Source organism: Amphiprion ocellaris, chromosome 3, assembly GCF_022539595.1.
Source record: "Amphiprion ocellaris isolate individual 3 ecotype Okinawa chromosome 3, ASM2253959v1, whole genome shotgun sequence".
NCBI lineage: Eukaryota > Metazoa > Chordata > Actinopteri > Pomacentridae > Amphiprion > Amphiprion ocellaris.
This window is the reverse complement of record NC_072768.1, coordinates 4,816,814-4,831,971: the sequence shown is the minus strand read 5'-3', so window position 1 is coordinate 4,831,971 and position 15,158 is coordinate 4,816,814. Positions and strand designations below refer to the sequence as shown.

The 15,158-nt window shown below is 39.9% G+C and overlaps 1 protein-coding gene across 2 annotated transcripts in view; it reads left to right on the top strand.

Annotated features, from left to right (window-relative positions):
* Positions 1 to 5,227: 5,227 nt before the first annotated feature.
* Positions 5,228 to 15,158, top strand: part of LOC111563249 (zinc finger protein 469) — a 205,270-nt gene continuing 195,339 nt past the window's right edge. For both annotated transcript variants that reach the window (XM_023262241.3, XM_035944401.2), the window contains exon 1: positions 5,228 to 5,351. The gene's annotated coding sequence lies outside the window, so the exon portion shown is untranslated. The remainder of the gene's footprint in view (positions 5,352 to 15,158) is intronic.

The window sequence follows — 15,158 nt, the reverse complement described above, 5'->3', positions numbered from 1 at the left end:
GTGTGCTTTTATTTTGTTGTTGTTTTTTTCCATATATTTTCTCTTTATTTCCATCAGCCATATGAAAATACATGAAAACATGAAAATAGCTTCAAAGTTTTCCAAGACTTGGCTTTGCTTTCATCCTTTACAAATACACAACTGAAGAGAATCTGAAATGATACTTTGGGTTTGAGGTCTCGTTTCATGTTGAGCTAATTTATTGACTATTTTTGAAGCAAATATGTATCATGTCGAACTTCAATAACAGCTGGATTAGGCTACTGTATTGTTAGCAATCCTTACAAAACAGGCAGCAAAAACATGCTTTTAGTGAGTCTTAAGCTTGGAATTAATATCTTTCTTGACCTCATTATTGTTTATGAACTGTCATTTCTTCAAAACCCATGCTGTGCGAGCTGCATGGAGCTGTTTTTCTTTAAGTAAAGACGGGATTGTCTGGATGGACTTAGTGTGATGCTCCACTAATGATATCTTTGCAGCCAGAAAGAAAAGAGCAAGACACCCTGAGACTGTTGGTTTGGGTTACTTTCCCATGCGCTGTATGATGTAATAGTGTACTTTGGAGTGCGGATAAGAGCGAGGCGACAAAATGAACTTGATAAAACAACATCCATGGTCTTGGCTGCTTCGTCTTGTTTCCTTTCAGTCTGCAGTTGCTGTCTCTGCCTCTTCATCTTGTCCAGTCTCCTCACTGCCTCTTCTCCCACTCATGTTTTTCTTCTTACTCCTTTGGAAGCCGTGGTAAAGTTCATTCACCTTTAAAATTACACACTAAGTTGTTCTAAAATTTCCTGGGATGGTCTGGTGGGTCCATCTCTTGCCGTAGGTAAGTTCAGATGTTGGAACTCCCCCAGCCCTCTGTTAAATATTGGACTTGGAACGGATTAGACGCTGCTCTTCACTTTTACAACCCTGGTCTGCATCCAGGAGCTGGAGTGGTTGCCGCGGCAACTGGCCCTCTCCCAGGCTGCCTCTGAGATAACCTGATGAAAACAAGAAATGAATGATAGATGCAGAGATGAGATTGTTTGGAAGCAGAATGCATGTTTGGAGAGAAGGAGAGGAGTGATAGACAGAGGTCAGGCGGTGTATCTTTTCCTTCCTTCTCTGCTGGCATCTGATGCAATGTGCAAGTACCAACCTCTGCTGCTCGCCTGGCTCTGACTTCATGCGCATGGCGTCTCCTGTTCAAACTTTTAACAAGGCTGGAGGAGTAACCTCAGGATGTGCAAAGATGTGCAAACATATTTGTTGGAGCAATAACGTCCAAACACAACGTGTCTCAAGGATCATAAATCAGCAATTGTTTATCTTGAGGAAACTAATCTTTCCATGGCCTGTATTCATCTGTTTCAGGTCAACAGAGCGTTGCAGTGAACAACATATACACATCTCTCTCACTTGTGCTATATTCCAAAAGGTCATGAGGAAGGCAACTTTGTTTTTAGACACATCTCAGTCCTTTGATTGTGTTTCCTGTTGCACATTAGCATCTGGATTTATGGGATTCAGTATCTGGGATTCTTGCTGCATGGTCGGCTCTAATATAACATTAGAAGGCAGCAGTCTTGGACCAGATTCAGGGGCTTAGCAACATGGCTGTTGTTACATGCATCATAAAATGGCATGTGTTGCTCAATGTCAGTTTTTGGGATGTCAAAAACTGTAGCTATATCCAACTGCCCTTTTGATAGATTAACAAAAGGTGTCAGGTTGCTCAAAAGATCTGTCTTGATCGCACACCATTATTATTGCATGTGATTTGATATATTACTCTGCTAAGTTCCCATCCCACAGTGCTCAAAGTTTATGGGTGTCAATGCAGAAATGTAGCTTTTACAGTGTAGTACATGACAACTGGACACACATTAAAATAGAAACTAAACAATGGTGATCCATATGGAAATGAGATGTTTGCTTTTTTGACCTCAGCTAACCTAAAGACTACATACATCTGTTGGTATTTTACGATGGAAACGTCCATCCTAAAGCGGGATTTATTATTCTTACGCAATTTTTACCATAAAACTTAAATGTTGGAATTTTTATGGAGCCCACCTCACAACTGTTTTTGATTGGGATTTGTCCACATCAGATACCGTAATGGCGTACAAGTATTATGAAATGACCACAGGACTGTTGTTTGTTGTACGTAGCACATTTCAACCCCTGGTTATCACAACTTGTTACCGAACACGTTAGATTTTTTTTTAAAATGTTTGGTTTAAGGGTTACATCATTAAATTTTTACATGCTGTGGTCTGAATTCTCTAAAGCTGTTTAAACAATATCTGTATCATGCAGTGACTGATACGTATTTGTATAAATTAACTGTAGCGTTGGTTTTCATTATTTTTGGTAACCTTGACCAGGACACTTTTAGACAGAAACGCAAGGGCTGAATGTTGGATGGAGCCAAAGGGAGATCTGGGACTAAAGCCTGGCGGTGAAACCCATTAGAGACTACACATGTACACCTAGAACTGGAGTTACATCCAATAACTATTAAACCTATAAAAAGTTTTTACCCCCTTTGGAGGCTTTCCATTTTATTGTTTTTCAACATTAAGTCATGGTCAATTTAATTTGTCTTTTTTTTTTGGTCAAGAATTAGCCAGAAAACACGTCAAAATGAAAACACATTTTTAGAAAGTAATGTCAATTATTTCACAGCATAAAACAATAAGTGTTGAATAAGTGACTCACCCAAATTGAACACAGGTGCAGTCTGTTGGTGCTACAAATCACAGAATTTGTGAAATAGAGATCATCTGAGTGCAGTGAATGTGTCTTAAATGTATAAAGACACTTGTAAGGTCCAGCCACTGGTGAAGCAGCACTCCTGCTATAACTGCACCATGAAGACAAAAAACATTTCAAGCAAGAAAATGGAGTACAATTAAATTTAGCATTAAGAAATGGAAGGAATGTGGCTCATGCATAGATCTGTCTTGACTAAGCTATCCTTAAAAAACTGAGTGACTGTGCAAGAAAGAGACTACTGAGGCCACCAAGACTCATAAGATGGTGCTTTCAGCCATTGTTGTTTGTTCTTCACAAGTCAAAGCTTTATGTGGGTGTCAAATGGGCAGATATTCCTAAAGGACTTTCTGATAGCTCATTGTGAAACCAGTGACGTATAAATGTGGTTGTCTCAGCCCCCACCAAATATACACAAACTCAGCATGAACGGCGTTAGGAAGGAATCCATTAGGCAGTTTATCCGTAAGAGACAGCATCTAGTTGCTCACTGTTGTCGTTATTTATTGCACATTTGTAGATGTTTGTATTTTCAAAATGTCAGCATTGGTTTTACAGCTGTTCATGGCTTTCCTGTTTTGTATTAGTTTGCCTCATTGTGTAGACACTAGAAAATGACAAACAAGGATGGATCAACTGAGCAGCAAATCATACGGCGAATGGAAGTCCAGATTCACATTTTTAAAAGATGACGCGTAGCTTCCGAGCAACATCATGATAGCGTGTCCTATTCCTCCTTTTTATACCATTTGAAGCCCTATGAACCATGAGACACACAAGCTGTGATGTCAGTTGGAACCATGAGAGTTTATTGATTAGCTCTTCGGGTGTTTATTGGTGATGTGCTAAACAACCAATTAGATCTGACAAAACAGAAAGTGACTTTGCAGATATTCAAATATTTCATGTTATTGTCTTTGCAAAGTATGTAGACACGATAAATATGCAACCAAATTAATTTGTAAATAATCGGTTTGCACACCTTTTTAGTTAAAGAACATATGATTTAGTTATGGATTTAGTTGAAGCTCTTGCACAGACTCCTAAAGAATGCTGAAGAACTCAATAATGCAATAATGACAAAGACTCTGCACACAAAAAGAAACAAAAGACTCAGTGAACATTATGTGATGTCTAAAATGCCTAATACTATCATTTTTTGCCTTATGTGCATTTATCTTTTGTGATTTCAATTTTAGTTATCTTGTGAGCTTATTCAACAAATGAAAAACACATACATTTAGAAGTTGTTTCTGATTTTTAATCTATTCAGGGCTACATATAAAGCCTAATGTACTCCATAAGTTTTCATGTACTTCTACATAGCCGTCTTTCCTGCATAAACAAATAATAATTGACTAAAATAAATAAATAAATAAATGCAATTTTTAAATATGAAGAAATTAACAAGGCACTGTGCCACCCCAATGTCAGCAGCTTGGCCACCCTTATGAAACTGGGTCAATATATAATTGTGGGACTTTTTCTATCATAGGTAACATTTTTTCTGTTTTCAGGCCTAAAATCAACATGGTCACCTATAACCAAATACCTCATGGCATTTTAACAGAAAGATTCTTCTAAATATTATATACACAATTGAGTATAATTGAAATTGAAAGTTATTTATAAAGCTATTGTAGTAAACCTGTTGACATCATAAATCCACACTTGACTCACACACTACTTTATATTAAATAACTCAGAAAACCTTGGAGTCTGGCCAGTCTTTTCTTCAGGAGGAAATGACATCATGTGGAGCAGATCATGTGATCTGGAATTAACACACTTCCTTGAGAGGTGTTTTTGTAATGGGGAACTTAGTGGAAAGTGATTTCTGTCTTAAGAAATTAGTCTTTTTTCCATACAAAATTTGATATATTGCCATAAAAGAAATATCTGTTATGATTATCTCAACTTAATAAAAAGAACACAATCAAAACAATTTTTGAATAAGCTCATTTTATTATTGTTTATCTAATTAGAAGGCGGTTGTTATTAAATTCAGATGGTTATGTAGTTGACATTTTAGTGATATCCAGTCATTTTTTATTAATAAGTGATTGTTTACATAATAAATAATTATGGAAATGAAGATAAAGACCATTAGTTGTTTGTTTTTCTTTTTTTAAATTTTACTTTTAATAAAACTCTATGCAAGACATATCCCATGGACTTCAAAAGTCCCTCAACTATATATTCACCCAACCAGTCTAGACTCCTCCACTGGTTGTTGACAGTCACATGGAAACAGCAGTCTGAAGGAGAATCTTCCAACTAGTTTATTTTATCTGGAGCTTCAAAGATACGGATGATAATTCAATCAGGCAGTGGAGGAAGCTCCCTGACTCGTGAAAAAGCAGTAAAAGCGATGAGAAGTGGGCGCGCAGAGTCCGGCTCAGGCTGCCTGGATGGATGGGAGGTTCTCCTGCAGTTTGGGGACCAGATGTGAGAGAGAGGAGGGGGACGAACTCATCCTAGACAGCGGCTGCAAAATGCTTCCTGGTCAACGGGTTTCCCTAAAACTTCCCCTGTATAATCTGACAGCTCGGACCTTCGGTTGAACGCGTCTAGTTTTAGAGTCAGAGGTAAGTTGGATTTTCCTCGAAAGTGTGTGTTGTTAATTAAAATGCGTAAAATGTTCCGTCGATGTCCTGAAGGTGAACTCCGGACGTCATGACGTGAGGAGGGAGACTGCTTTGGACAGATGATTTCTGTTTTGCTTGTCTGGTTTTCTCTTCACGGCGTGTTTTTTTCTGTTTGGCTGCTGGCATTAACTCGAAAGCAGATGATGTGGCTTTTTTTCTGGTTCTGTGACGCGCACTGCGCCTCAGGTGACAGTCACCAAACGTGTGAACGCGCAGGATGAAGCAGGTGCACCCTGCCAAGGACCCCAAACCACGTGAAAAGAAGCAAAACAAGCATTTAAAGGTTTCAAAACGCGTGACAGACCACTACATTACACTATATATGACATATTAGTGAAACCAGATCAGTTTTTTCTTGTGTACTTCCTCCAACTTCAGTGAAGGTGAACCCTACTTTAACTGTGCACAACTTTCCGGGCAAATATTTCATCTTTTTTAACTTACAAATTCGACATGATGTGATTTATCTGCAGGAGATATTAGAAGTGTTTGGGATATGTATTGTGGCGGGTTACAAGGAATCATGTCTGAGATGACAAGGAGGCCTTCCCTGTTTTATGAGCCATAAACATCTCATCTTACTCGCAGATATTAATCGTCTGAACCAGAGGCATTTATTCAATGAGCTCTGTGGTCTATTTGAGCAAGTGGCTGTAACACATTTTATTAGCATCGACTGCCATTATGAGAGAAGTTCAGTACATTAATTACTGGGGGCCGACCGTTTACTGTAAGCTGCAGGAAACTTGATGAGATCAACCCTGCCTCTGTCATGGGAAGACTTTCATACTGTGCAGTATTTAGTGGACTCATAATAGATAATGTGCTCGATTTTCAACTGCTGGAGCGTAGTACCTGACAGTGACACTGAAAAATCCACGTTCCTGTGTAAACAACAATAATTTCACTTTGAGAGGCTGGAATTGCTCTTGCGGTGTCAGGCGGAGGTGAGATTTTTTTGCATCTCACTGTATTTTTGTTCACACATTGTGAGTTTTAACACGCCAGAATGGTCCTTTGTTTTCAGAGACATTAGGGACTGAGAAGGGGTCGTCTAGTGTGGACCGAGGCCAGCTCTGATTCCATGGGAGAACGACTGCTTGTTTGTTAACACCAGAAAGCCCTCGTGTGATGAAAGGAAACTCCAGAAATATGTTTCTCAATGAGCACAAGCGTAAGTACTGTGAGGGAGGCTGCGTTTGATTTACCTCCTCTTATCTCTGTTATGGTTGAAAATATGATTATGCCAGATACGGCATGCAGTACAAGACTTTGTCTGGAGCCATAAATGGTTGATATCTCACAGCGTGTTTTCCCCCGGTTCAGACGTACCAGGAGGTCAGCCCAGGAAAACAGGGACTTGGAGGTTTGTGGAGCTGTTGAAGACTAGTGTCTGACACTGCATCCCACCGTCTCTGTTTTTATTCACACATTAAGCTATCAAGATTCCCAGAGTGTCACTGTGTGTGTTTGTGTGTTAATTAACAGTGTGTTTGTGTGTGTAGGGGGGAGAGGCATGTGTTTTTGAGATTTCACGAATGTGTATTAACACAGAGCAGAAAATTTCCCTCCGTGATTCTGGGGATATGCCCTGTACTGTGAGCACAGACTCTCAGGCCAAGTCTTTCCCTCTCTTGCCTAATCCCAGTCTGCACCAGACATCCAGCCACCAAAGTCACCAGAGGATAAGAGACAGAGAAGCTTTATTCAGTCTTTGAACACGTCTCAGGCGGAGAAGAACACAGAGGTATAATGAGGTTTCACCTTCACAGAAAACCAAGATAGGGAGTGATCGTATGACTCAAGTGTTAGGAGGAGGTAAGGATCCCTTTCTCACACTGGAGAGGGTTGTGGAGGGATCAAGAGGATTTTGGATGGGAAAAAAAAAGATTAGAACAGATTTTAATAGTGTGAAAGAATTACACATGGAGATAGGGAAGAGGAGGAGGACAGCCAAAGTGTAAAATGTTTTCCAGTTGGCCTAAAGAGTAATCTCAGACCCACCAACCATCACAAAACCTGTGTGTTTACTAGTAATGGCAGATGTTTACTTAACAGTTGACAGATGTTTAGCGCAGACATACAAGCTGGAAAGTCATTTATACATCCATTGAGGGAAATTTCATTTTCTTTGATTTATCAAAGGCATAGTATAAAATGGAAACTGAGAAGAGAGATGAGACGGATTGGGAGCAGCAGATAAAAGTGGACATGTTTTTCGTACACTGGACTGGTTTAATACAATGTGTCTTTCTGGAAATAATGTCGTAAGGAGTAAAATCTTACCTGTCAAGACAGCAGATGTTCTCTGTAAATGCTGGGAGGGATGGCTCTTATATTACAGAGTGATCCTGTTTCTTAAAGACCTCGTTGCAGTGTAGGTTGTTAATAGCCTTAATGTTGCTATGCTTGCAAGTTTCTGTCAATAAGAAAGTCACCGGTAGCTTATGATCACTGTAATGGACAGATAGTGAATTAATTACAAGCTTGTGTTTTATAACTTTTGGACACAGAGGAAATAGCTTGTGAAAGAATGGTTGTTTCTTTACTGCAGAAATAGGTCATACAGAGTATTTGATGTAGTAGTCTAGCCTAGTGATTCTCTACTGCAAGCACAGTGCTGTGTAGAATGGTCTGGCTGCACCTCATTCTAGTGGTTGCTGTGTGGATGTTGCTATTGTTGTTGCCTGTAGTGAGGAGAATTTAGAAAATCGTAGAGTCACATGAAATGCATAACCAGTGGGAGGCTTATACCTGTACTCGATATCTGCTATGTCTATTGGTAAAGTAACCATCTTGGAAAATGGTGAACCCAAAAGGCAGTTGAAGCGAATTTCCTGTGCAAATACATCCACCTGCCTTTGTTTTGACCTGAATGATAAAACAATAGTGATATGTAGCGCTGACGGACACTTCATCAGTAGCTTTGAGGAAACTGCTCGATAGAATGTTTGATGGTTTCACTTAAATGCATTAGCTTTAAACTGTCATAAAGGCATGTTAAGCAATTGCAAAGTTTGAAACCTAAGCAAGCTCCTTCGGGCCCACTAACAGCCTGTCATATCCCTTCATAACAAAGCCCCTTCGCCCTCCGTTGTTCTCCCAGTTGACTTCTGTGCAGGACTTCCGAGGCATGCTAGTCTGTTTCCGCCTGGGCCTCTCGCCACACTCCTGCAGACCTCCTCTGGCGGAGGCTACAGCTGGCAGGAAGCCATAACTGCCTTGTGAGGTGTGTTTCACAGTTTTAAAACACCCGTGACCTTGTGAACCCACCACCTTCACCTCAGTGATGCACTGCTTCTCTGAGAGTTGACAGACCTGATGTTGGGTGCATGCAAAGGTTTGCACAGGGTCCTGGCCTAGTAACACCCAGTCTATTCCAGCCATTCACAAACCTGAGTATGGTACAGTAGCTTTGTCTTTGTGTGTCTCTGTGCACCTCTGGGTTTTACTTATTGTGTTTATTCATTGTGTATCATTGAGAGATAATTCCTTTGTCCTTTGTTTAGTTTTATTACATGTGTAAATGTATTAATTTGTGCTAAAGTGGTTAGATTTAAAATGCAGCGGTTAGATTCAAATGAAAGTTGTTTTTTTCTGTATGAATCGATACATGATATTACCTGTAATTTTAAAAAATGACTGAAATTAAACATTTCATCATGACACATTTTTCAGCTATATCACACTTTTTGTTTTTTAGCTTGAATTTGTTCCTTCCTATGTTCCTTCCATTAGGCATGCCTTTATCAGTGAGAGTAAAAATGGCATCAGAATGTCCAAAGTCTGACCTAGAAATCAGAAACCTTGCACAAAATCACTCTAGAAGTGCAGCCCCAGAACACCACCTGCTCAATAGACCTTTTTCTTTTTTTTTAAAAATGGCAGATATTTTGACTTATCCCAGAAGGAAAAGCACGTGAAAGTCATTTTGTTAACGATGGTCATCATGTGTCCTCGTTCACTTCATTGGAATGCAGTTGATTTCAAACAACCATCACCAACATCAGTTCAAAAAAATCTGCATAGCGAAAGAAAAGCTTTGAAGTCTGGTTAATTGAATCTGGGTTTAAACTGCATTGATAATATTATTGGCATCAAACATGCTGTATTGATTGCTGCATGCTGGTAAGAGTTTGCTGTTTGCAACCTGTTGTGGTTGAGTTGAAAAATACAAAATACAAAACAACTGCATGAGGAGGTAGCCTGTTGTTTGAACACTTTAAAGGACAAACTGTTTAGATGATGATTATATACCAACTACAGTGTTTTTTTTTTTACATATAGAAGATATAGAAGATGGACTAATTTAGGTATCGATGCCCCTTCTAATGGAAATTTTGTACCTGTTTCAGATTCTAAATACATCTTTTTCTCACATTTTAGCAAATCTTCAAAAAATTACCACCAGTTTCGGCTAAGTGTTTACAGAGATCATTTGACATTTAACATCAGCTGTAACTTTTTTTTCTTGGACTTTCTGCTGATGGTTTTGGTTGGCCCAGTTGTGGTGACTTTTCCACACCCACAAGACCTACAGCATTTTATGCTTACCAGCTTTAGGGAACCAAATGTCACATTCCAGCTAATTTTATTTGTTATCCTGTGGCAAAATGGAGGTTTTATTCATATGACATTGTTTAGGATGATGGCTTTGAACTACATGTCAGTTCCATTTCTGAACACCTTCATACCTCTTTTGCTGCTCGTCACGTCATGTCATTCGCTTAGTTTCCCGTCAAACCTCCAGAAAGTGTGTGGCAAAAGTAAAAAAAAAAGAAGGAGAAAACAAGAAGCAGATCCTCATTAAGTCTCTAACACTCAAATAAATCACATGCAGTGTTTTATCTGGAAAACACAGGAAATATAGGGAGGAGGATGTGATGTGAACCTCTCAGTTCAAGCTGTCGTTTGGCTAAACTGCTGCTGTTCAGGTCCAATCGCGATCCGGTGCCGTAAAACGGACACTGGTTCAGAGTTGTGTATGATTATGATGCAAGCGGAGAGCAGGGTTGAGGAGGGGGGCATAGAAAAGGCAGGGTGCTCCATTGCCTTCCAGCTCTGATAATTATGTTTGCAATCAGCGCTGAACAAGAACCTTTTCATTTCAACAACGCGCCCTGCCCTGCACCACTCAGTCAGCCCAGAAAAAGAAGGTGGAAGTTACTGTGCCCAGCTGGGTCTTGGCTTAGCAATAGTTTCGTGCAATTAGAGACCGAGAGACAAGATCAGGAAACACCCAAAGGCTGTGTTGTCACTGCTGAGTAACGTGATGAAGTGAGTGTGGCTGGCAGTGACTCTCTGAAGGCCCAGGGAGAAATCACATGTAAACTTGACAAACCTCCTGAGTCTGCACTGAGTGAACTCACAGAACAAAATGACAATGAGAAAATTAGTTGTAAGGGCAGAAGTTAGGATGTTATAGGTGCATAAGTTCCAGCCAATAATGTGCATCTCTGGTGAGAGTGTATTGCATTGTATTGCTAATTTGTGAAGTATGCAGACAATATAATGTTGTTTGTTAATGATTAACATGCTGCAGTATTAAATACCTGCAGTACATGGCTTAATTAATACCATAGGTGTTTGTTTGTTGTTGTTGTTGTTATATGTGTGTATCTGTTTGGGAGGGCTCAGAGAGAACATTCATTTTTGAGACAAATTCTCCACCATCTGGTTCAGCTCTTCGTGATCACAAGATCGGTGGGTAGAGGAGTTTGGTTACAGTTCACACACAGTTTTCATCACTTCACAGGACGTTACATTGACTTCTATTCATTTCCTGGCAGCTTTCCCAAGCCGCAGCCTTAACCACTAGTTGCCTAACCTAAACCTAACCTTAAACCAAGTCTTCATACCGAGATTTAATGATTCCAGGGACTCGCTTTTATCCCCAAAAGGGAGGCGAGCCTCCGCAGTGTGACTGTGTGAAGAGATTTATGAGTAATACAAGTATACACATTCTGAAAGGTCATGTTCGAGATTTAGTGCTCTGTGGTATTTTCTGCCCAAAACTTAAGAGCAAACCTATTTTCTTGTTGAGATCTTTTTTTGTAAAAGTAATTGGTTGAAGCTTTTTTCTCTTTTCTTCACTTGACAAATCCCTAAAATATGCCCTCTGTACATTTTTCACTGCCATTCTTGTTTTTCTTGTGGGATGCCATTAAACTGCAAAACTGGTTTAAAGTACACAGAATTAAATTACACCTCACAGCAACACAGTGCAGATGTTTTCTGAATCACGTCAAAGATATTCCGCAATATTTCTTCCGACCCACTTAGGAGAAGACTTAGTCATATTAAATTCATTTACCGTCCACTGATTGAACTTCATATATCAGACTAATATATTTATTAACCCATAAACCGTGGAACCACATGGAGCCTAGTGTATCTCTAATCACTCACCCAGTCCTCTTCTTCTCTACTCCCCAACAATACTCCACACACCGTATGCACAAACACCTCAGTGATTAACAGCCTGCCATTGAAGTTATAACAGATATATGCCGAGGTGGGATTAGAAGGCACTAAATTATTCTTTTCCGGTTGTAATGGCTGAACTCATTTATCAAAATTTAGGTCACAAAGATGTTATTGATGTAGTGTAAGGATCAATTGCTGTCAAAGAGCCGATAACGTATGTGTACTGAAGATGAATGAGAAGTGAAGATTACCGAGCTGGCTCCCTCTCTTTGTCTTTTGGCTCAGAAACATTCCTAGTTTACAATGCAGTGAGTGCTACCTGAAGATATATTGACAGAAACATGACATTGGATTCCTGAGAATGTGTGTGTGTGTGTGTGTGTGTGTGTGTGTGTGCGCGCGCTGTACTGTGTGTATCGTGTGTTGGAGATGTTGCCTGTATGTATTGCTTTTCTCTATTATTTTACATAAGCTTTTATTTTATTATGAAAGCATTCTGTTTTTGAGAGAGGAAGAAAAGGATAATTGCCTCGTGCCTCAGGCCTCAGCATGGGCAGATGGTCCTTTCAGTGTTTCTCTGTTGTAACGTAGGAATTTTTAAAAACAATTAACAGTTTGTTTCCTAGCATAACTTAGTAATTTTAAAACAATGGTTCCCTTGTTTCACACAAAAGTAGACTTAACATTTCTGGGCACAGACCATCAATTTTGGTAGCTGAATTGATAGCCTGACTCACAGGCTGTAGATTGCCAGCATAAGCCTGAGATTGACTGCATTTCACGTGACCATTTAATTGGCTGTGCTTGTTTCCATTTGTACAGCTGGTCCACCAAAACAATCCCCTTGTCACTAGTTTAAGTGAACACCATCCTGTTCTTAACCCCACCCAAGACAATTGTTGTTGGTTTAAAGAAATTCAAAATTGGCAATGCTTTTTTCCCTCCCTATTGCAGAATTATGATGAGGTGCAGCCAGACCATTCTTCACAGCACTGTGTCAGGGCTACAGAATGGTCTGGATATGCAAAGCCACTGTATTCACAGTGTGAATACAATTGCTTACAGATTACGTCAACTGAGATTTACAAGCATTATGCAATTAGCTAATTAGCTACACAAGCTAAGTTGGGTGAAAATTCTCTCTAGAAGACTTTAGAAAAATTTGATTCTATTTAGCTTTATTTATATTGTGCCAGTTCACAACACGAGTCATCTCAGAGAAGTTCAAGTTATAAGGTTTAATATGTTATAGAGAGAAAGCCCAACAAATCCACTAATTCCTTTTGAGCAGCACTTGGCAACAGTGGAAAAAAAAATCCTTTTAGGATGAGGAAATCTTTGGCAGAACCAGACTCAGGAAGGGAAGCCGTCTGCCTCGACTGGTTGGGGTGAGAGTGAAGGAGGGAGATTCAAAGACAACAGAGAGAAACAGCAAACTGAATTTAAAATGAGAGAACCGTGTACGTGAACCAAGGAAGTCAGCATTGTGCCAGCTAATGAATTCTTTTAGTAAATAAGGTGCAACACTGCCTTTGGTTGCAATAGAGATGAAAACATAATTTTGTTAAATTTGGATGTGAGATTCATACTTTATTTTTTGTCAACAGAATTTTTTACTCTTCGAACAGAAAAAGCTTAGAAGAGGATGACTGTGGCTGACATAACGATTTCTTGGAATGCAAGGGTCAACTTCCCCAAGCCAAAGTGGTACAAAGCCAGCAATGTTACTCTAAGGTCTGATGTATGGACAGTATGTGTAACCTCGAAACATAAAGTAAAGCCCTGTTCGCACGCGATTAGTATTACCTGGGGATCTCTGGTAATTTGTGAATTACCCCCCACCCCTCCACGTCTGTGTTTCTTGCAGTTAGGGCTGCAACTAATGATGAATCGATTCATCATCTGAGCACGATACATCATCAAAAAGCAGAAGAGCACGCAGTGCAACAGAAATCACCGTCCGGGTGGAGTGCTGAACACAGGACGGACATCTGCGCTGCATCATACATATTATATATGCACCGCTGTATTGTAAATGCGGATGTCTGCGCTGTATCGTGCATGTATAATATATGCATATATTATACGTGCACGATACAGCGCGGATGTCTGTCCATGTTCTGCACTCTGGCCAGACGGTAATTTCTGTTGCATTGCGCACTCACTTCCTCTTTTGATGACGTATCGTGCTCAGACGATTCATCGAGTCATCGTTAGTTGCAGCCCTACTTGCAGTGCATTTGCACAGGATAAGTGAAGTCTGTATTTTACTCGAATTTACTAACATTACAGCCCGGATATGATGTCTAATCTGTGCACGTCGCAGCACCCGCTGTTGTCACGCTGTTAACGTGGTATGCAGTCGTCATGGCAATAGTAAATATGTAAAAAGACTGCAACGTGACTTGAGAACAGTGGGCAGTGTTGTTGAGATAACGGGCCGTCAGGGTGTTTGTGTTAAGCCTGTTGAAAGATAGGTCTAGAAAAATGTTTCTTACTGCATTCTGCTATGCATGTCATCCATCTCAGTATCCTCCCAGGTTTCACTCTTCTTGTTGATCTGATTTTGCTGTTTCTGTGAAAGGTCCATAGGCCTGTTGTGTGTAGGCCTACTGCTGTCCTGCATTTGCACCTAAAATGCTGTCAATAATTTCCACCTCAGCCTCCATAATTCAACTGGGAAAGAAGTAGAAAAAGGCACGCAATGAAATAAACAACAAGTAAAATACCCCCTCAATCACCCAATCACTGAGATGCAGATTCTCACGGGACTAGTATTATCACTGGACGTCAGTGTTTGGCGAAATATGGTGGGTAATTTGTGGTGGAATTTTTACTTTACAAATTACAGACATGACGCATTTGCACGGGATTAAGATCCCAGACATCCTCCGCAATTATTACAAATCACCATTAGTCCAGAGGTAATACTGATCCCGTGCAAATAGGGCTTAAGTCACTAATGCTGTGCCCCTTGGTTCTGGTCATAATGGTAAGTTACTGCTAAAAGCTTAGATTCACCGACACTCTTACATTTGCAAGTAATACAAAAAAAGGTTGTTTAAGTGAGAGGTGTAAGGCAACATGGAGAGGCTTGTGGAGGACAAAAAAAATTACACTGACAAAGTAAGGTGGAAAAATAAAAAGCCATTTATTATTGATCTCCAAAACACAACAGCAGCTTCCAAAAGGACAGATAAACAAAAATAAGAAATCCAATTCTTCTTGATTTGATTAGCAATTGACAAACCACTTTAGAGGTACGTTGCCACCACCTACCAGACTGGAGTGTGAAACAGTTGATTGACCACTTTGTTCTCT